Raw genomic sequence first — 22,602 nt, forward strand, 5'->3', positions numbered from 1 at the left:
AATTGAAAACAGTGTTGGAAAGGTAGTGAGAGAGTAGGGTCCACAGGAAGTGTGCAAAACAATGGACCTAACTCAGTACAGCAGGCAATGTTGGAAGCAGTGAGGGAGGTAACAGCTGTGGGAAGTTGGTAGCCGGAAGGATTGGAAAAAGGAGACCCCGGGATCAAAGAGGTAAGACAAAGACTGGTAAGATTAGGACTTCAGCAAGGAGAGGGGCAGTGGGCTTTCATTCAAGCAAAGTAGGAAACCATATAAGCTGCTTATTTTCAGTGGTCCTTATTCATGGTGAATTATATCTAAGATTCAGAGCCTTCATTACTTCAATGCAAAGCTTGATTCCACTTTTTAAAAACTTGAGTTGCAGTAAGAGTAATAGAAATTACACTGGGTAACGTGATAAACTGCTATCAGATATTCCTACCTCAAGGTAGGCATTTTTGTTTTTCGAGAAAGAGAATTTTGATTAGAGGAAGGCAGGCAGACTGATGGCACTATAAATTTGAGGGAACAGGAAACAGACATCACTAGGGGTGCTCAGGATCTAGAACTGTTTGAGTGAGGGTCCCAAACGCAAAATTCACAGGCTTCAGTTTCAACCAGGGTACCATGTGAGGAAAGTGGACATGCAGAAAATATGAAAAACATTTTGAAAATAAAGGACAAAGCTAGAGTAGATTGCATGAAGGACAGAAAACATGTAAAACCTAACTTCAAAATTATGTGAAGATTGTAATATTGGTGGGGCCACCAACAGAAATAAAGTGGTTATAAAAAGGAACCCGTGGGCTCCCCTGGTGGCGCAGTGGTTGAGAGTCCGCCTGCTGATGCAGGGGACACGGGTTCGTTCCCCGGTCCGGGAAGATCCCACAAGCCGTGGAGCGGCTGGGCCCGTGAGCCATGGCCGCTGAGCCTGCGCGTCCGGAGCCTGCGCTCCACAACGGGAGAGGCCACAACAGTGAGAGGCCCGCGTACCACAAAAAAAAAAAAAAAAAAAAAGGAACCCGTTTCAGAGGTAAGTGAAAGCCTTCAATTTTCCTTTCAAGTGCACTTATGCCGGAGACAGTTGGAAATGCATAACTGGAGCAAGGGAGGAAGTAAGATTACTAATGCAGATTTGGAAGTTATTCAACATAGAGCAATATCTGAAGTCTAGAGAGGTACATGTGGGAAACAGAGTAAATAACATGGCTTTGGCTTTGGAAAACAGGAATAGGAATGGGATTGAGAGTGACATAAGAGCTAGCGAAGAACACAGAAAAAGAGCAGGGGAAGAAAACAGGAAAGCACTTCACTATAGAAGTCAATGAGAAGAGAATTTTTTTTCTAATGGGTAGTCAGCATTATCAAATGCCTAAGGAGTCAAAGTAGATAAAAACAGAGGAAAGTTTTTTAGATCTGAAAAGAAAGAAATCAGTAGTCATCTTTGAGAAATGAGACTCAGTGCACAGGGGTAATACAAATACAAAACAGACATCAAGTGATTAAGGGTTAAAGTACCAGAGAACAGAATGATTTGGGCAGAAGAGAGACAGAGGGAAACAGTAAGAAATGATGTCCAAGAATACAAGGGAGGCTGTAACCAGAGCCAAGAACCTGCTATGTTTGTTTCAAAGGTGGGATGAGAGGAGAAGGAGGGTGAGTGATTTGCTAGAGTGAAGGCAAAGGACATAAAGATATTAGGGTTGGCTTCAATATTGAACACCTTGCCTTTTCTTCACCATATCATTTCTTTCAATCTTCTGCGTAAAATCGGTATGATGTCAATGGAAGGTTTGGGAGCTTAAGAGAGAAAAGACTAACTCCCATGAAGAATGCTTTGGGTCAATGAGAGATGAAAAGGGCTGACAAGCATAGTGGAGCCAGATTAAAGTTGGACCCCATATATATGCTATGCTCTAGATGTATGTGACTCAGTGTCTCCTCTAGCAGTGCCTGGAAGTTAGCCACAGAAGAGAAAGCCCCTGAAGAAACTGTCTGGGGCACAATTAGCTCAATGCAACCTTAAATATTGGAAGTGAGGAAATAAAAGATGCTGGAGAGTACAGGATTGCGGTAGCTCTCCAGGGTATCTGGTGTGGAGGTGCCCGATATATCCTAAATAAGGCAATCTACAGTCATTGATATTAGCATGGGCTTGGGGGAAAGACAGACCTAGTTTTAGACCCCAGCTTTACCACTGACTAGCTATATGTCTTCATGAAAATTATTTAGCTTCTCTGCAATTGGGCAGTAGATGTTCCTAGATCACACTGATGTTGTAAGGATTAACTACTTTGATGCATGTGAAGGGCTTCGAACGACACCTGGCGCATAGTAAGTATTCAGGAAGCAATAGCTGTGATCCTCATGGCTGAATTCATGTTAGTGCATTGAGAGAAGAAAACAAGCAGCAGATGAACACCAGCTGTTAGCAAAAAATGAGAACCTAAAGTTCAAGATCTCAGTGATGTCACTTAGTGAAGTTGATGGGGTCACAGTGGAGTTCTTAGGAGTGGACTATAATAGAAAATATGAGGACTGCAGAAATAGGAAAGAGCTTGCCTATACCTCACATTTCCTTGAGCTGATTGGCTGTGTTAAATCCAGCACTAGGTTATCTGTGTCTGTGAAGAAGCGTAGGACGTGGCAATGGCCGTGGAGGGCGGGGGGGATCCCCAGTGTCCTCCTGTGTCCCTTCCACCGCCAGCTTTTAGAACCTGTTCTCAGTGTCACAGACAAAAGTCACCCAGCCCCCCACAGCTGTTTGATGCCACACTACCTACATACAGGATGGCCCCAAGGGAGGAAACAGGCCAGTTTGGGAAGATTTCCAGGAACATCCTGGAGAGATGGCAGGGCAGAGGAAATGAAAATAAGGAACTACTTCTCTCCGTGTGTGTGTAAGTATCTAACAATCTATACACAGACTAGCAGTTTCTGAGTTTTCTCCAAAACCTTGCTGGGACAGGGCCAGGTTGGAGGAAAGATCAGAAATAAATAAATAAGTAAACTGTCATCTTACTGTCCAACATTTTCAGAAGGGGCTTCTGTTCAAAGCTAGTGTGACATTAATATGAATCTCATGAAAGAAGGTGTTCCAAGGTCAGATAACTGTGAGAACCACTGAATTCAGTAAAGTTAAGTAGCCGTCTTTCTTGCAGCGTTCCTCAGAGCTTTTAATATGTAGTGATGTATTCTAAATCTGAAAAATGAATTCTTTATTTCTAGACCTCTGTGACCATAAAAGACTTTTTTTTCATAGAGCATCTAGAGGGACAGCGGGGAAGTCTGAAGCTGAACCCATCAATAATAATTCAGGTGCCTGCAGTCCCAGAGCTGGTGCCCTCATCTACCACTGAGGAGTGAAAATCACTGGGCATAGATCATATATAGTCAGTGGGGAATTTTCCTCTCTTTCTCGGACAGATATACAGGGTATATCTAAGGACGTGCCAAGATATATCAGACATACTGACCACCATACACTCCTACTGATCTGTGAAGGGGTGAAGGACCGGGACAGAGAAGACTCAGGCAGCATCCTTGGAGCAGACAGCAACTAGCTACACTCATCTAGAACTAAATGTTTGGCACCATTCACTCATACAATCCTCACACAAGAATGGTAACTATTGCCCCTATTTACAGATTTTTTTTTGTAAAAATTGAGTATCATAAACATTAAGGCCTTTCTCCAAGGTCATTAAGCTTGTAATTGGAAACACCAGGATTCAAACCAGAGTCTTCTAATTGTGAGGGCAGTGTGTTTCCACTGCACCAGGCAAACACAATACTGGTGCACAATACTTGAGGACGCAATACTGTTTTTAAGGTTTTTTATAAGTAATGGTCACTTGTTCTTCCAAAAACCAGGATTATGGAAATGGGAGGGGAAATAATAGAATACTTTGCAGATGGTGGCAAAGAGTAGGGGTTTTGTACCTGGGCCCTGGCATCAAATTCCAGGATGACATAACCTTGGCTACTGACAGGTACTTTCTCAAGAAAAGGGAAGAATATGTCTTCCAGAAACTGAAAGATTAAGGCTAAAAATTTTAAAGGGAGCAAGAAAGATCCAGATTAAAAAATCAGTAATTATATTGAAGGACAGAAATCTTAAAAAAGGGAAAAAAGGAAAAGGAACAGCACTAGAATTGACCAGTAATTCACATGGGAAAATAATATGTAATTGGGTTAGAAACAAGATTTGTATTCTCTTTGTACAATACCAAAGCCCAGGGTACTGGATAAGAAATGTTTATCAGTGAGCAGTTTAAAGGCTTGGACATTTGTGGAAGACACAAAATTCAAAAGGATGGTCGCTTGCCAGAGTCAAGATCTAAGAAGCTCTTGAGAAGCTGGAAAAGGAGTAGCTAGGTCTTAAAAGTAAATCTAATTGGGAAAAACGTAATATATTGGACTTAAGTTCCCCCAAACTTAGCAAGTTCATGATAGGGGTATGTATCTAAGAAGCTGCCTGTGTTAAAAAGAACAATGGATTTTAACTTCTAGCACGTTCTATGTGAGTCAACAGCACAATATGGCCACACAAGAAGCTGTTACAGATTATATTCATCACGGTAATTAACATTGTATGCTGCCAAAAATCACGGTGTTCAAAATAATAAAACTGAATTTCACAGTCACTTCAAGTCTGGTGATGCATTGAACAGCTCTTCTGCACAGCTCTGTACCATGTGGTAACTCAGGACCCAGAGCTGCCTTGTAGCCTTGTGATCTGGAGTACATGACTCCCAGGGTGGTCATGAAGAATTCCCTGGGGTGTTCTCATGGGTCGGAACTGCTGTTGCTTTACACCATGTCCATGTTCCCAGCTGAGGCCAAACAAGCTGCCTTTTTACTTCAGCTTTCATGCTATAAATGAGTATCATCCCCTTGTTGTCATGTTTTTCACAGTTTTGTACTTTTTGTTGGCGATTTTTCTATTTGGAATGACCCCTATGTGTAGTGCTGAAGTGCTGTCTGGAGTTCCTAAGCACGAGAATGTGCCCTCTAGAGAAAATAGGTGTGTTAGATAATCTTCATTCAGGCATGAGTTTCAGTGCTGTTATCCATAAGTTCAATGTTAACAAATCAACAATATATATTAAATAAGGTGTCTTTAAACAGAAGCACATATAATACAAAGTTATGAAAATACTGTGACCAGAGGCTCACAGGACCATAACCCTTTATTTCCCCTAGGAGCAATGTGCTAATTCAGTGTTTGTGGTGACTTTATAGAACATACTACCTTCAACGGTGAGAATCAACTCTATAGATTAGCAAAACAATGATGATCTTAGCTGACAATTAGTGCACACTTATCAGGTACCAGGAACTAAGGCAGGTACTCTATGGGGATAATCTTTAATTTCTATAATAATGCCATGAGACCAGTAGTTTACTCCTTTCACACAAGAGAAAACAGAGGTTTGGACTTATCTGAGGTTCTAGGATTCGAACTGCAACAGCCTGACTCCAAAACCTACACTCTTAATCCCTGTGCAGTAATGGGGTCTCACTAGTTTTCCCACCCTGAACTGGTAAGATACTGTGATTTTCCCTGATCACAAACAACCCACGCCTGAATCCTCCAGTGCTTGTTACCGTGTTTCCTCACCTCTTATGCAAAAAAATCACATACTCAATAATACTTGAGTATCAAGTATTATCACCTTTGCATTAGACATATATAAAAACTGGGATGGTATATATATATTGCATTGCTTTCCAAGCCTCAGATGCACAATGCCCATCAACCCTTTAATAATTCATTAATGAGGAGACCAGCTGATGCTGCCAAACAGCCCTCCTTGCAGACCAAAGGAAACAGCACTCACTGCTTACTTCACAGCAGTATCCCCCTCTGCCCCCAGTCACTGCAGCCAGTAGGAAAGGGAAAGGGGCTGAAACACTGCACGACAGCCTTTCCTCCAGGTCCCCAGAACAGTGCTCTCCCTGTGTCCTGTTGCCTCTTTGTTCTCGGGGCCCTGAGTTAAGGGATGGCTCTGTGACTAGGATGTTGACAAGGCAGGACTCATGAGATGTAACCAGCAAGTGCCTTTACTTTGGCCTCCCACTATACTATTAAAATTTATTCAGTGGAGGAAAGTCCTTCCACTCCCCCAGCTGCAACCCTAGGCAATACCATACTTTTCAGTTCACTGTCAGAGTACAAAATGCCTCCAGGCACTGTGGGTCACAAACACAGGCTCAATTTGGTAATCAGATCATCTTGTCTTAGCTTTCCCTTCCTGTCCCTGTCATATACTTCCAAAACCTCATCCTCTTCTTCTTGTCCTGCCATGGATATACTGGGGGAGGTAAGAGAGGGAAAGGAGGGAGAAAGGCTTCATTTGATTAGTAACACTGCAAGACAGCATCGTGCTCTCTGGGCTTATCTAAAGCTCTTATTTTTGAGGCACATTTGAGAGCTCCTTGGGGATTCTCAAGCATCGCCATCCTCTGTGGTCAGTTCTTTGACTCAAACAATGCATCTCCAGTCTGGCTGGTCACCTGATTTCTCCTTCAGCTGCTGGGACTCCACCAGTGACCTAAAGTTCACTCTGTCTGCTGGGGTGCCACCACCCCTCCAATCATCAACTCTCTCTCATGCAGGATTCACACCTTTCATGGGAAATACCCATAAATCCTTTACCTGAACAAATTCAGGGGATATAGGCTAATCCTAGTATATCAGAAACAATTCATTCCTCTAGCATCAAGGCAGCTAGGCAGCTCATCCCTCATGTTCTAGATTCCCCATGCAGAAGGCAAATCCCTGTCCATGGTGCCTGGCTAATTACAGGCACACATTTCAAGATCTCCAGGTAGTCTTGCTGAAGACCAGAAGCAGGAGGCAGGTACCTTCTAACCTTGACGGTAGAGGGGGCAAAGCTCACAACTCAATCAGCACCTTCCTCCAAAGAAATCCTTTACAAAAATTCCCTGTCCACAAATATGAACCCTCTCAACTCTTTTCTATATGCAAAGTGAGTAAAAGATTGAAGAGTCATAAAACCAGGTTTTAAGCACCTACTTTGAAATTCCAAACAGATGTTCTGTCTCAAAACATTCTGGTGTCTGATATCGATCATATCTTGGTACCTTCGGTAAGATTCCAGTTTAACATTTTGTATATCTATATATTCCTTTTCCCAAGACACAAAATGTATTTCCCAACCACTCAAGAATTTGGAAAGCATAGTTCTATGTGGATGCCATGCTGTAAGCCATTTGCAGTTACACAGAGTAGTCTTTAAATTTTTTAATTTATTTTGTCTTCTAAACTCACACAATTACTGTAATTGGAAAAATTATAAAATGAAGCAATAGACTTCTTACATAATTATTTCCTAAAGAGATAACGAAAATTCTTCTCTCAAAAGTAAACCTGCAGGCTTAACAAGGGATGAAGTCCCTTACGTACTGGGTACATGGCCTGCAAAATAAACTAGCACAGCACTTTATCCAAAATGGCTATTAAATTTTGCCTAGGTAGGGATTGTTTTGACAACTTCTATTTCTCAGGGACCAACTCCATTTTTTTCTCTCCTTGTTTCAAGGTCAGTGGTTGGTTCTTTATCTTCATATGCTTATATTAAAGAAAAAACACAAGAATTTTTCATTAAAGCTTAAAAAGGGCATAACTCCTCAAGCAACTCTTAACCTAGAGTCATTTCTCATTTTTTTAAGTTCTTCTTCCTCTTTTTTTAATATGGAGTCAGAGCTAATAATTCTTCCTCTTAAATCTTCAGTTTTAATAGGGTCACAAAAAGTATATGCCATGACTCTTGCAGAACACAACTATTCTTCTTTCCACAGAGAGGTGCTTAAGTCACCTTAGTGGTCTCCTTGTACCCAAAGCACATTAGTCTCCAACTTAAAGGGCAAAGCCCTTGGACTTCTCAGGGAACTTCTGGGGGCACTGAGATACTAATGAGGCTAGACAAGCCTTCACAAGGCTCAGAGTGGTTGCTTATTCTGAAGATGTTTGGATAATATTATTTAAAACCAGCTAACTTATTTATTGGAATATGTACACAATAAAACCTTAGGGGAATATTTAAAGTGTCTAGACACAAAGCCACAAAATATAATCCCAAAGACAAACTGAACCTGATCATGTCACCCACTCCCATTTAATAACTTGTGGTTTGCTTTCCAGTACTTAGAGCAGCAGTCTCCAAAATAAGGTGTGTGCACCCAGGGGATGAACAAGATGAGCCACTGGGGTGCAGAAGTAAAATGTTAGAACTTCTATTTTTAGATATCTAAAATATAAGAAAGTAGTTAAGGATTTCTAATATTTAAGATACCCATTGATCTCAAGGATTTGACAGTGGAGCCCTCAGTCATTCAGTTACTTGAGCACAATACAACACAGTTCCGTGTCCATATCTCAGGCTTACAGGGTATATGAAATACCTTCAACACAGGGTATATGAAATACCTTCAACTAGACCAACCATCGCAAAAGGGATAAATGGCTTAAAGAGATCTTTCAAAGAAGCTGTGGATTAAAGAAAATCCTAATGAAGCCAATGAATAACAAGAAAATAGCCAGACAAACATTTCTTCCATTTCCAGTTTGAATTCTCAGTCAACCACAAGAGGAGGTGAATGCAACAATGAGATAATCAGACCTGTCACCGAGATACAGTTTTTTTCAAAAAATAAGCACAAAATCTGTTCTTTCTACATAAATGAGACAGTGTAAGGCAATAGGGAATAACTTCTTTCCTGGAGAAACCTGTGAGAGAGCATTTCAAAGTAAAATGTTTAGAAATATTTTCTTTGTTATATGATTTTTGCTGCTGGAAATGATACGTATCATCTTTAAGAACTGCCAAATCTAGAGACTTAAACTTCCAATTTCCTAACCTGTTTAAAAATTTCCAGGTGAACAGTTTTACTGGCTTGAACACATTGTATAAAATATGAAAACAAAGCACTTTCAAATTCATTTGCATATTGACAAGCAATTGACAGCAGGGAAGGTGCAAACATAGCACACAAATTAAAACAAAAACTTTTGCATAATTTGTGGATAGTTTTGAAAAATAATTATCGTAATTTGTAAGTGAAACCAACAATGTATATCTTTCACTTGAATCCATGTATCTTTGTGAGTTATCATTTTTGGCTGTGATACCATTAAAACCCCAAATTAAAGAAAACTAATCTTGAAATAATAGCTTCAAACAGCTGTATCAGTGTTAAGCCAAGATTTTCAAATATAGTTAAGCATATTCATTAACATCACTCTCATTGAGCATCATTATAAGGCAGTCAAAAGGTATTATAAGACATTAATAAACTAAAATAAAATGTAATTAAATATTAATTTTACCTTCAGTCCATCTTTTTAAATTTCTATATTTGTACATACTATAATGTATATAGTACTAACACAGTGTTACATGTAGATAATTTATGGAAAATATAGTTAGAACACTCAAATTATTTTACTGAGAGAGAAGATGTACAAGCAGAAAGCACAATTCGGAAGCTAAAGTTCAGGCTCCCTGGTCTGGCACAGTTTCCTCTCATTCTAGTAGCCTCTTTTCCTGTCCATTTCTGCCCACCATCCCCACAACTACCAGCACCATGCTTTGGTCAGTCTGACTAGTTATCTCCTAAACACACCAAGCTCCCTCAGACCTCTGTGTCTCAGCCTAGAATGTTTTGTCCTCTCCCGGCCACTGCAGAATTCCAACTTTTCCTTTAAGACCTAGACCAAATGTCACCTCCCCTGTGGAAATTTGCCAAACATATGTCAGCAAGGAGATCTGGTTTCTGGGGAAAGATGATAAAAGGGAGTGTGGTGACTTTGAATCTCAGTTCTGCCACTTGAAGTCTAGCTACGAGGTAGTGGATCTTCAATTTTCCCACCTGTGAAACGGAGATTCTGTGTTACCTTATATATAGAAAGAGTCAGCAGACCTTTTCTTTAAAAGGCCAGAGAGTAATTCTTTTTGGCTTTGCAGACAAGTCTCTCCTGTAACTACTCCATTTTGCCTTCCCAGCCCAAACGTTGCCATAGACAATACAGAAACAAAATGGCATCGCTATGTTCTAATAAAGCCTTACTGACAAAAACTGCTGATATGCTGGATTTGGCTCGTGGACTATAGATTGCTAACTTCTGCCTATAGAATTGTGATGAAGATTGAAGTAACCCACACAACATAAGTAAGGCCCCTGGCATATAGTGGGTAGTTAGTCTCTTATGTGCTAGGCTTGGGGAAGCATCAGTACATGTGACCCCTGTAGTCATGTGGTGGGGAGATGGATATTAAGCAATCACAGAATATATAAATAAACCCTCCCACCCAACCTCACATGCCAGAGTTAAACTGATCACTGTCATGAAAGGTCTGTGAAATGCTCCTCTGTTGCCTTATCTTGTTTACCATGGTTCTTTGAAGAAAACATAGACGCTGTTATGAGAGTGCACAGCAGTGCTCTGTGGAAATGACACTGCAAGCTGAGCCATGACTTAACCATTAGAGGGAAGGGAAGAGAGAGGAAGTGTGTTACAGGCAGAGATGAACATGAGCAAAGGCCCTGAGGAGGAAAACTGTTTGGCCCACTTGCAAAACAAAATGAAGAGCTTAGGGGCTGGAGAGAGTCTAAATATCGGGCTGGGTAGGTAGGGAGGGCTTGGAGGCCTATAGGACAGGGGTCCCCAACCCCTGGGCCACGGACTGGTACCAGTCCATGTCCTGTAAGGAACCCGGCCGCACAGCAGGAGGTAAGCAGCGGGCAGGCGAGTGAAGCTCCATCTGCATTTACAGCCTCTCCCTGTCGCTCGCATTACCGCCGGAGCTCCACCTCCTGTTAGATCAGCGGCGGCATTAGATTCTCATAGGAGTGCAAACCCTACTGTGAACTGCGCGTGTGAGGGATCTAGGCTGCGAGCTCCTTATGAGAATCTAGTGTCTGATGACCGGAGGTGAAGCGAAAGTGGTGATGCTACTGCTGCAAACACACAGATTATCATTAGCAGAGAGGTCTGACTGTGCAGAGGCCATAATAAATCAGTTGCTTGCAGACTCATATCAAAACCCTATCAGTGAGTGGCAAGTGACAACCTGCATCTGGTGGCAGCTTTACAGTGGAAAGTGAGTTGATGTACTTCAATTATACAGCTGCATCTGGTGGCAGGCTTTAAGTCGGAATCCAGCACTTATTTTAGTCTGCACGTGGCCCACCCATTATTTTATTTACCACTTCGGTCGGCACCTCTTTCCCACACTACGCACTTGTCTCAGTCACAGTTTTGGTAAGCCCACAAGCGAACCCTAGCCAAAATGAGTAAAAAACAAACGTCGCTGGCGGGCTTCTTTGAAAAGGGGGAAAGACCAAATGATGAGACAGCAGAAGACTCTAAGACTGCCAACCAAAAGAAAGCTGCGTTTAAAAGAAAATACCATGAGTCCTACTTAAATTACGGGTTCATTGCAACAGGTGATTCACATTCCCCAAGCCCGCTTTGTATAATATGGGGTGACCGGCTATCCAACAAAACCATGAAACCTTGAAAATCGCTTTGCCACATGGAGACCAGGCACCTTGCATTGAAAGACAAGCCTTTGGAATTTTTCAAAAGAAAAAAACATGAACACAAAGAACAGGAGCAATTACTGAAGGCCACCACTTCATCAAATATGTCTGCACTGAGAGCATCATTCTTAGTGGCTAACCTCACTGCTAAAGCTAAGAAGCCCTTACTATTGGTGAAGAGTTGATTCTGCTGCTGCTAAGGACATTTGTCGTGAACGTTTAGGAGAGGCTGCAGTTCAAAAGGTGGCACATGGGCTTCCCTGGTGGCGCAGCGGTTGAGAGTCCGCCTGCCGATGCAGGGGACACGGGTTCGTGCCCCGGTCCGGGAAGATCCCACATGCCGCGGAGCGGCTGGGCCCGTGAGCCATGGCCGCTGAGCCTGCGCGTCCGGAGCCTGTGCTCCGCAGCGGGAGAGGCCACAACAGTGAGAGGCCCGCGTACCGCAAAAAAAAAAAAAGGTGGCACGTGTTCCTCTCTCAGCCAGCACCGTAACTAGACCAATTGATGAAATAGCAGAGGATACTGAGGAACAACTGTTAGACAGGATTAATGAGTCACCGTGGTATGCAATCCAGGTTGAAGAGTCTACCGGTGTTGACAACGAGGCAACAATGCTTGTTTTTGTACGCTATTTTTTCAGGAGGATGTGCATGAGGATATGTTATGTGCACTTTGGTTGCCAACCAACACCACAGCTGCAGCACTATTCAAGTCTTTGAATGATTACATATCAGGAAAACTGAACTGGTTATTTTGTGTCAGTATATGCACAGATGGAGTGGATGCCATGACTGGACGGCTTCCTGGTTTCACGACTCGGGTCAGAGAGGTCGCTTCTGAATGGAGCCTACGCTCTGTGTCATCCATAGAGAAATGCTGGCTAGCCGAAAAATGTCACCTGAACTTAATAACGTTTTGCAGGATGTGATTAAAATGATCAACCACATTAAAGTACAGGCCCTTAACTCACGTCTGTTCGTGCAGCTCTGTGAGATGGATGCAGAGCACACACGTCTTCTCTTATACACAGGAGTGAGATGGCTTTCTAAAGGCAGATCACTGACCAGAGTTTCTGAGTTATGAGAGCCGCTCCAGAGATTTCTTTTAGAAAAACAGTCACCACCGGCAGCACATTTCAGTAACACAGAATGGGTCGCAAAACTTGCTTACTTGTGTGACATATTCAACCTGCTCAGCGAACTCAGTATGTCACTTCACGGGAGAATAACAACTGTGTTCAAGTCGGCAGATAAAGTGGCTGCATTCAAAGCAAAACTGGAATTATGGGGGCAACTAGTGAACACTGGGATTTCTGACATGTTTTAAACATCAGCAGAGATTTTGAAAGAGACTGAGTCAGGGCCTTCTTTCTCCCGGCTGGTGCACAATCACCTATCTCAGCTTTCAAAAGAGTTTGAGCACTACTTCCCAACCACAGAAGACCCCCGAACTGGGAAGGAATGGATCCGCGACCCAGTTGTGAATAAACAGGTGAATCGACTTTGTCCGTGTTAGAAGAGAATCAACTGCTTGAGATCACAAGTGACAGTGTCCTTAAAAGTATGTCTGAGACAATTTAAAATCTCCATACGTTCTGGATTAAAGTCAAGGCAGAATATCCTGAGATTGCCACAAAAAGCCTGAAAAGCCTGCTCCCATTTCCAGCATCCTATCTTTGCGAAGCAGGGTTTCTGCAGTGACAGCACCCAAAACGAGATTACGGAGTAGACTGGACATAGCAACACACTTCGGGGGTCACTGTCTCCCATCACCCCCAGATGGGACCACCTAGTTGCAGGAAAACAAGCTCAGGGTTCCCACTGATTCTGCATTACGATGAGTTGCATAATCATTTCATTATATATTACAATGTAATAATAATAGAAATAAAGTACACAACAAATGCAATGTGCTTGAATCATCCCAAAATCATCCCCTCCCCCGGTCAGTGGAAAAACTGTCTTCCACGAAACCGGCCCCTGGTGCCAAAAAGCCTGGGGACAGCTGTCATAGGACATGTAAAGGGTTTGGGATTTGATTCTAAGTCTCAGAAGGAAGCCTTGAGTAGTCTGTAATGACCTCATTTGTGTACCCAACATATAGAAGATCGTGTGACTGTCATTATGTATTATTAATAAGGCAGCAAAAATATTTTGTGAACCATTAATAACTAATAAACACCTTTGAAAAGAATCCCTCCTTCAAACTCTCCCCAAAACCCCTTTCAATTGTGTCCTCTGTTTCCTTCTGGGACTGTCAGATGCAAGCCACTAAGAAAGTTGCTTCGGTCTTGGAGCGAAAGGTGGGGCTGGGACACCCTCCCCACTTCCGAGGAGTATGAAGCATGGCAGCAGCCACGGGAAGTGTGCATCACCTACGAACAGGAGGGCTCATGGCCTCCAGGGCACAAGGAGCCCGACCCCCGCACAGCGGTCAGCGTGGCCACCGGTGGGACAGGCAGCAGTGGCGAAGGCGTTCTGTTCCATGTGACTTCACAAGCAAACAGTGGAGCTCAAGAGAGGCCCAGAACTGGTAATCTGGTAATCTAGTAGGTAAAATGTTTCTGATTGCTGGGAGCCACTCTAGCACATTCATTGAACCTGAGGAGGGGGTGCCTGGAACCTCTGATCTATATGTGGGCCAGAAGCACGAGTGACAACCTGGGCTTTTGCTTGGCACCTGGAGCGGAGGGCAGTCTCGCGGGGCTGAGCCCGTAACCCGTGGAATCTGACGCTGTCTCCGGGTGGATGGTGTCAGGATGGAGTCGAATGGTAGGACACGTGGCCGGTGTCGGGCAGTGGTGGTGGCATGGCACAAACCTCACAAACCAGAACTGGATGCAGAACCCCTTCAAAGGGGACCAAACAGCAACATGGAATACCTAGAAGCAAGACCCAGAGAGGGGCAGAGGCAGAAACTGAAAGGGGCAGATGAAGATGGACAGACAGGGCCCAAGCGAGACCGCATAGGCTCAGTAGATGTCTCAAGGTAAATTGCTTTTGCCACATCCTGCTGTTTGTGAACATCAGTAAGCTTTGCCTGTTATCACTGACCTTTACGATTCTGATTAGCTGCTCAGCAATTAACTAGTATTCCCCAGACAGTCTTAACTCTGTAATAGAGGAGAGAGCCACAGCAGGTCTCCGGGGTGGAGGAAGAGGGGAGAGAGCCTGTCGAGGAGAAGGAAATCACAGCGCCAGCTGCAGAACAGTGAGCCTTACAGGTTCCCTGCCCGTGGTTCTAAAAAAGAATAATCCTACAATGAGTTTATTAAACTTAAAAATACTTTCTGTCACGGGCAACACAGCAAAGCTTTCCTCCACTTGCTGTACTGCAAACCTGAGGCCGAGTTGGGTTAGTTACACATCAAACATGGCACAAACTGCAGGGACCCAGAGCTGGGAGATATGCGCCCGCCCCGGCCCTGAGCCCCAGGCACCTTCTCATCTGCCTGATTTCCTCAGTAACCAAGTAGAAGGCTGGATGCCTTGCTGGCAATCAGTCCGGAAATGTTTGTTCTTCTGAACCTTCATTTTAGAGCACCTTCTTTGACTCTGGTTTCAGGCAATAAGATTAGTGGATGGTTTCTCCAACACAAAGCTAAGATCTTGGCAACCCTTTCAAGCACTATTTTTAGGCTCTCCCCACACACACAAGAGCAAGAGGAATCTGAGGCAGAGAGTGTAGACTTACACAAAGAGCTTCAACACAGGGGCTAACACGGAGATCTTCAGTCACTCAGCACACCTCCTCTGGCTCTGCCGTACTTAAAATATGCAACACTGAGTCCACAGGCCTCAGCCCTTGGAGAGGAAATTTCCAATACGATGAGGAAGAAGTAGTGCCAGGGCAATGATGTATAAATGTACTAAGTATAGAGTCAACACACAATTATCCTAATTAAAAAGTGAGACAAAGTGTACACTTATCCTATCAATACCAAGGGAAACTTGCATTTTTGTCTTTATCCACATAGATGCACCACAGTGCCATTTTTATAAATTTCTTTAAGGAAGAACAGAAATTAAGGCTATAGTCAATATTTGTTCATGTCCAGCAATGATGCTAATACAATAGCTCTGAAATTGGGACAGCGCCAGGATGAATTTCATGGAACTGCAGTGGAAAGTGAATGGACTTAGAGCCCAGGTGAGAGGCATGTGGATATAAGCTCATACCAGAGCATCAAACTGGTTACTACCCCTCTTTACAGACAACATTCTGAGACAGCTGGGCCAACGGTGGTTCTATTACTGAGCCCTCGTGGAATGCAGCTCTCATCAGCATTAGTCTGGAAGAAAAGAATCCAAAAAAAAAAAAAAAAGTTATTGGTTACTCTCTAACATTCTTGAGAAGTGACTGAAATCTTGCTCCTGCCTTCATTTCCGTAGGAGTAGGGATGCAAATGAGTTCCTAAGAATGAGAACTGTAGTCAGCAAAGCCAGACTGAGCCAGGAGGCTGAATCGCTGACCCTCAATGCCAGATGCCAAAGCCACCACCCACCAAACACAAGGCAGCAGACATACCACCGGGCATTTTTCTGGCCCCTTTAACCAGTCCCCCAGGCAGGGACGAGACTGGTGTCTCGAAAGGTAGAGATGGAAATGACAATGCAAGGCATTAAGGTTCTTAAGACACAACAAGGGAGGGGTATATATATATAGAGAGAGGGGGTTGGAGACAATCACAGTGTCTGTTAACTTAAAACACAGCATGGGGAGACATCGCCCAGCTTCCTGGAGCAAAACCTGGCCAGTGAGACCATTCACTCCTTGGCTAGTCATAAGCCCAAGGGAGATTACAGAAACGAGTGATGTCAGTGCCATGGGATTTACCCAGTAGCTCAGTTATTCCTGTAACGACCACAGGAGGCTAAGCACTACTAATGGCCCCGTTGTACAGAATGGGAAACTAGCGTGTCCAGAGGCTAAGCCCTTACCCAAGTCCTGCAGCTAGTAAGTGGTTGCAGATCAAAATGCGAATGTGTCTGATTCCAGAACCATGTTTGTCAAACCATGCTTCTACTGCCACAGAGCAGCTCTCCTCCAGGGAGGGAGCAGCAATGCGGGTCCATTTGGTCACTGAGCTTTGGTGAGTATAAGACCCAGTGTGCTTCCTGATTACAATGACACGGTTAGATTCTCTTGTAACAGTGGATTACTTTTTGTTTGTTTCTAAAAGGGAAAACTCTCCTGTTTGCTTCTACTAACCTTCCCACTTCTGACACGGAACGTGTGGGTTTTCCCCAGCAAGCAATTCGGACATTAACTACCCGGAGTTAACACAGACCCCATAAATTAAGGGCTCAGTCCCACAAGACTGCCCTCCCCTCCTCTTCAGACAGCAATCACAAAGCCAGATTATCACCTGTGCTGCTGATCGACTCACTGTAAAGCAGAGGTACCCACACCCTCTGCCTCAGGTTGATAATTTGCTAGAACAGCTCATAAAACTCAGGAAAGCACTTTACTTACTATTATCTGTTTATTGTAAAAGACACAACTCAGGGACAGCCAAATGGAAGGGAAGCATAGAGCATGGTATTGGGGGTGGGGTGCACAGAGCTCCCATGCCCTCTCCCACGGTTTGCCACCCTCCCAGTACCTCCATGTGTTCACCGGTCCAGAAGCTCTCTGAAACCCTTCACTTAGGATTTTCATGGAGGCTTCATTACATGGGCAAGGTTGATTAAATCACTGGCCATTTGTAATTAACTTAACCTCCAGCTCCCTCCCCTCCCCAGAGAGGTCAGGGGGTGCGATTAGAAGTTCCAACTTCTAACCACACGTTTGGTTCCCCTGACAACCAGCCTGCATCAGAGGTTATCCAGGAGCCCCCTAGCCACCAGTAATCTTAGCATACAAAAAGACACTTGTCTCTTTGGAGACTCTGAGGGTTTTAGAAGCTGTAGGCCAGGAAATGGGGGCAGAAATCAAATATATATCTCTTACTGTGTGACATTTTCTTTATTTATTTTGCAGAAAATCCATGCTGCTGTGCTAAGTTAATGCATATTAAATTGTTTTTAAAAATCAAGTCCTTGGTCTGAAAGAGCCTCACGTTAAAACACAATGGGTTTAGGCTAGGAGCTGTGTTTAGGATTAAGATTCCCTTTGCAAGAAACTAAGCCTGAACACAAAAGTTGCTGTTACTAAAAGTCATATTGCCAACAGCTTTACAAGGTCTCTGAAAATGATCAAGTTGACTTAGAAGATAAAGGTTTGCCAGAGAGACGTCCTTGGCAATGCACAGCTACTTGCCTGAAATGAGACACAAGAGGAAACATGAAAATGCAAAGTTTGTGGGAATATAATTTATCTAATGGACAAGACCAACTTATTTGGTATAACAAAGTTAAAAGAATGTGTTTTCAGGCAGCGGCTTCCTGTTATATATCCTATTTCAGAGCAAACTGCTAGTTACCAGACAAACCTAGAAGAGTCAGTCTGCTCTTCCAGAATCATTGACATAAGTTTATCTTTAACAGTCCAAGTATATGGTTTCTATTCACAATTACAGACGCTCAGAGACACCCATGTATTCCACATCTATGTCTCTAGAAGAAGAAAAAACCTCTTCTTAAATTGATTTGCCCTTTGTCACTGTCACAGATATGTTTTCCCTGTTTTGACAGGTAGTTGTAATTCTATTAGCAGGCCATCGACTTCCCTGTGAAATCGATCTGTGTTGGGCTGGCTGGGTCTTCTTAAACTGGCTGATTTATTGCTTCTGCATGTTTTGAGAGACCGCACATGCATGCTCACAAGTGAGCTAAAGAGTCAAGGGGTTGGAGAGGAAGAGGGAGAGGAAAAGAGACACTCTTCTGTCACCACAAAGTATAAAGTATCTAAACAATTGTTGAAAATAAATCATTTCTCGCCTCACTGTTGGCTGTCTCAATGGCAGGTGAGTTGTGACCTTTGGTCGGCAGCCTAGTTGAGATGCCGGCTGATGCCAGCCAGTGTAAATGACTGTCACTTTCCCTTATTAATTTATCTTCCTGCCTCATGGATAAACTAGAAGGACTTGCTCACCTCAGATGTCCTTGATGTCAATCTATCATCTTTGCCTAATTTTCCTCCCGGCTCACAGTAACCAGAACACGAGTGGCTGCCTCCCGGGGCCCCTGTCTCTGCCTGCAGTCTTACCCATTGACAGGAAAGCACCCAGGCCAACTGCAGGAGATCACAATTTGCCAGAGGTCAGAGACAGAAATCACCACTGCATTTTGTTTAAAGAACCACATCAGAAAAGAAAAGAAGGGAGGGGAAGGGAAGGGAAACTTAATAAACACCCTTGTCTTAAAGTTCTATCCCAAGATTTATAACGGAATCAAGCAATGCTAGATTAAAATAGTATGTGTGAAGACCAGGCAACCTAAAAATCAGTTGATTTTTCTGGTACCAAAGAACAAATCATTGCACAGTTATATACCTTTACAAACTGAACATGATTCTAAATATTCCAGTGTTAACTCCATGAACGTAAATATGAATAGTAACACCTCACGAGTACCATTTGTAATTTCACCCTTGAGCAGTATACTGGAGAGGCTAATTCTAAGCAGAATTATTACCAGGAAATACAGTTAGGTAGGCAAATTCCACTTTTGCACCCTTTCTTCTCCATTGATATATGTATAAGGGCTTCCACCAAGATACCTGACTCATCCTTACCGTCTAGGATAGCACTGGAGCTTTCTCTACCTTCTCTCTCCACACCTTCCCAGATGTTAGGCCAGCTAAGTGAAAAAGCCATGTTTATATAAATGATTCACAAGACTTAATGTATTAACTCTCCCAGTAAGATTCTGCAATTTAACCGGGAATTTTTATAGGTATAATACTTTAACCCAAAATAGAGATGAATGGTAAGAACCCTGGGCACCACTGAACACAAATTGGTAGATGGGGGGATACTGGTCAGCAGGTTTACTTTTCAACAGCCCTCAAATGACACTCCTAGGATGGTGCCGGTTCTGAACCACAAATAATAACTCTTCTGCCCTACAGAGCCCTGTGGAAACTGACAGTCCTGTTCTGTGCTGTGCTTTGTCCACTTGGGTAAGCTGAGGATCCTGAGGTTTCCAGGTTAAAGCTGGCCAAAAGAGGAACCTGTGCATGATTTGGAAGACAGAAGCGAAGCAGCAGCCTTTACTCTTGGAAGGTGGTCACAGTCTCACATGGTAGCAAACAGATGCAGATGAGCCAGGTAGGTGCCAGCTTGTTCTCACTTTGCTCTGCTTTGCGTCCAGCTCTTCTTGCCAACTGATGGCCCTGCTGGCCAACAGTGGCCCCAGGAACACCACCAGCTGCTCAGCTGTAGACCCTCAGAGGTAGTAACCACACAGAGGCAACAGTTTCCCAAAGACTTCTCCATGGTTCCACTTTGGCAGCTGGATGAGCTTGGCTTCCCAGATCAGGCAACACAGACTTCCCGGCAAGCTCCAATTTGTCCATCCTGGCCAGCACTTCAGGCAAATTGGTTAAGAACTCCTTCTTGGATCCTCCAACTCCTCTTCAGGACCCTACTTCCCAGTTCCTCCCACATTTGTTTCAGGTCTAATTCCTATAAGAAATCTCTTATTCCCGTAATACTCACAGTGGCCCTGTTGTGAACTAACCCAACTGACATGGTCCCTTGCAGAGGATCTTTACAGAGGCCATGTCCTACACACGCAAGGCCACACACAATGTGCATGATTCACAGCCACAAGCTATTTCCTGTTACTGAGGACCATAATCAAATCTAAACCTACATTATCTGTCTGAGCCTCTGATTTGTGTGATATAATGTACAATTCATTTTTTGAATTGTTTATCATTTTTAAAGCTGAGTCTGATTTTCAATATGTGCCCTCTATGCATCATCTAAATTGAGGTTACAGACTCAGGTTTCAAAAAACAAATTACAATGGCATGATCATCAAGAACCATCTTGAAACCCCAAGCGAAACAGATCATTTTCGCACACATGTCTGCATGCTGAGTACAAAGCATAAGGGCCAGGTGAACTGGGAGGTAAATATTGGACGGGACAGACTGGTCAGCCTGTAAATGCTGCCTTTTGGTCCCATGCTCACAACTGGGCCAGTCAGACTTGGTCAGGGCCAGGTTCATCTGCTGCAGTGGAAAAGTGACTGTTCACAAGAAAGCTGTGAAGGTGACAAGTGCTCTAGGACCCCTCTTAGTGCGACACCTATTTCTGGCACTTAACATGCATGATAACAAGTTGGGACTTCAGAAGGGAGTCTTTTCAGAAGGGAAAACACACAAACTTTGTTCATGAATTTTACCTTACTGTATAGACTGAAGAAAAAAAAATCAAAGAAATGCATCAATATATACCACCGTCAGAGAACTCCAGTGACAGTTTTTTCTTCAGAGCAATTTTTTAAATCCTACCTTTAAAATCTTTGAAGCTAGAAAAAAAACTATAATATGTAAAGCTTTTCTTGTTTGCCATTAATATCAAGTGCTGATACAGTGCTCAAAATTGTACAAGCCATACAGACAAGCACAATATCTGCCTTTGAAAATGCAAAAGCATTTTTCAGAACAGAACTAAATAGCACACATAAAAGAAGCCAGCTTTGGGCCTCCCTGGTGGCGCAAGTGGTTGAGAGTCCGCCTGCCGATGCAGGGGATACGGGTTCGTGCCCCGGTCTGGGAGGATCCCATATGCCGCGGAGCGGCTGGGCCCGTGAGCCATGGCCGCTGAGCCTGTGCGTCGCGTCCGGAGCCTGTGCTCCGCAACGGGGGAGGCCACAACAGTGAGAGGCCCGCATACCGCAAAAAAAAAAAAAAAAAAAAAAAGAAGCCAGCTTCTCTGAAGTTGCTTAGGTGTCAGATTACATCTGCAAAATCAAAATTATATCACAATATTCTTGTCTGATATTTAATTTGCTTTACATCAAATAAACATGAATAATGAGAATGAAATCTCAGCCTAGGAGCTGATAACATCATAAACCATATAAAGGACACTTGGTTAATTTCTGTCATAAAATTCCATCATAAAACCACATCTGCATGAAAAAAGTTTTTGCCAGTTTCTGTCTTCTGCCCTCAAAATAGCCATCCCTGCCAAAGGACATTGAGTTCAATGTCTGGGACTATCAGTTATTAGGGCTTGTCAGCAGTCAGAAATCATTCAAACATATTTCCTGCACCCTTCCAAAGCTATAAGTTAAAATTGTACATTAGGACCTGCTGAACAAAAGGATTTGGGCCTAAATGACAGCAGTCAGGATTTAGGTTAGATAGAAATAAATATTTTGTGATGAGGGAAGTTAAGATATTGGAAAGGGTCATATTGAGAGAAACTAGAGCCCCCCTGCCCCGCCCCCACTGAACCTATTTGAAAAGAAAGATGTATTTTCCTCCAGGATCCATAAATCAAGAGCTCAGGTAACTGTCGGGCTTTGTATATAATAATAAAAAAAGGTTGTATCCATTCATTTCTCTATTGATTATCAATTCCTACAAGTCTACAATTAAATCAGAAAAGCAACATAGGGAGACAGTTCTCATCCTCATTTTCCATGAAATGTGAATCCTTTCACATCTTTATCATCATTTTCCCTTTAATCAGTCACCCATGAATGTGATAATTAACAAGCTTGATAACAGAAATCCAAGAATAACAGAAAGATCTCTGGCCTTTAGGTCAAGAGACCTGGGTTCCAGCACCATCCTATTAGCTGTGTGATCTTGGAAAAAATCAATTAACTGCTCTGGGCCTCAAATTATTCACGAGTAGAATAACATCTGCCCTACGTACCTCACAGGCTTGTCATAGGATCATATGCAATAATGTCTATAAAAGTGCTTTGTAAAACTGTAAAAGATAAATTATGTGATGGTGCCATTATCATTGTAAGTGGCTGTACAATCACATACCCAAATTATGGAAAAGCAGATTTCTCTCAGTTAATAAGAATATATAATGCAGATGCAGTGAATAGTAAGTAAACACCAGCAGGATGGGGCAGGGAATGGAAACCAACTGAAATGTTTACCCAAGTGGTTTTTGAACAGATGGAAACCATG

At 43.1% G+C, this 22,602-nt stretch overlaps 1 long non-coding RNA gene across 2 annotated transcripts in view; it reads right to left on the minus strand.

The window, feature by feature from the left end:
• The window catches only part of LOC132500277 (uncharacterized), a 271,126-nt gene that overhangs the window by 179,591 nt on the left and 68,933 nt on the right, over positions 1–22,602 (minus strand). The window contains exon 3 of one of the 2 annotated variants that reach the window (XR_009534003.1): positions 15,506–15,841. The exons of the other annotated variant lie outside the window; for it this stretch is intronic. This is a non-coding gene — a long non-coding RNA (uncharacterized LOC132500277). Of the gene's footprint in view, positions 1–15,505; positions 15,842–22,602 lie in introns of those variants that run through there. 2 annotated transcript variants of the gene reach the window in all.

The sequence above is a fragment of the Mesoplodon densirostris genome, chromosome 12 (assembly GCF_025265405.1).
Source record: "Mesoplodon densirostris isolate mMesDen1 chromosome 12, mMesDen1 primary haplotype, whole genome shotgun sequence".
Classification (NCBI taxonomy): Eukaryota; Metazoa; Chordata; class Mammalia; order Artiodactyla; family Ziphiidae; genus Mesoplodon; species Mesoplodon densirostris.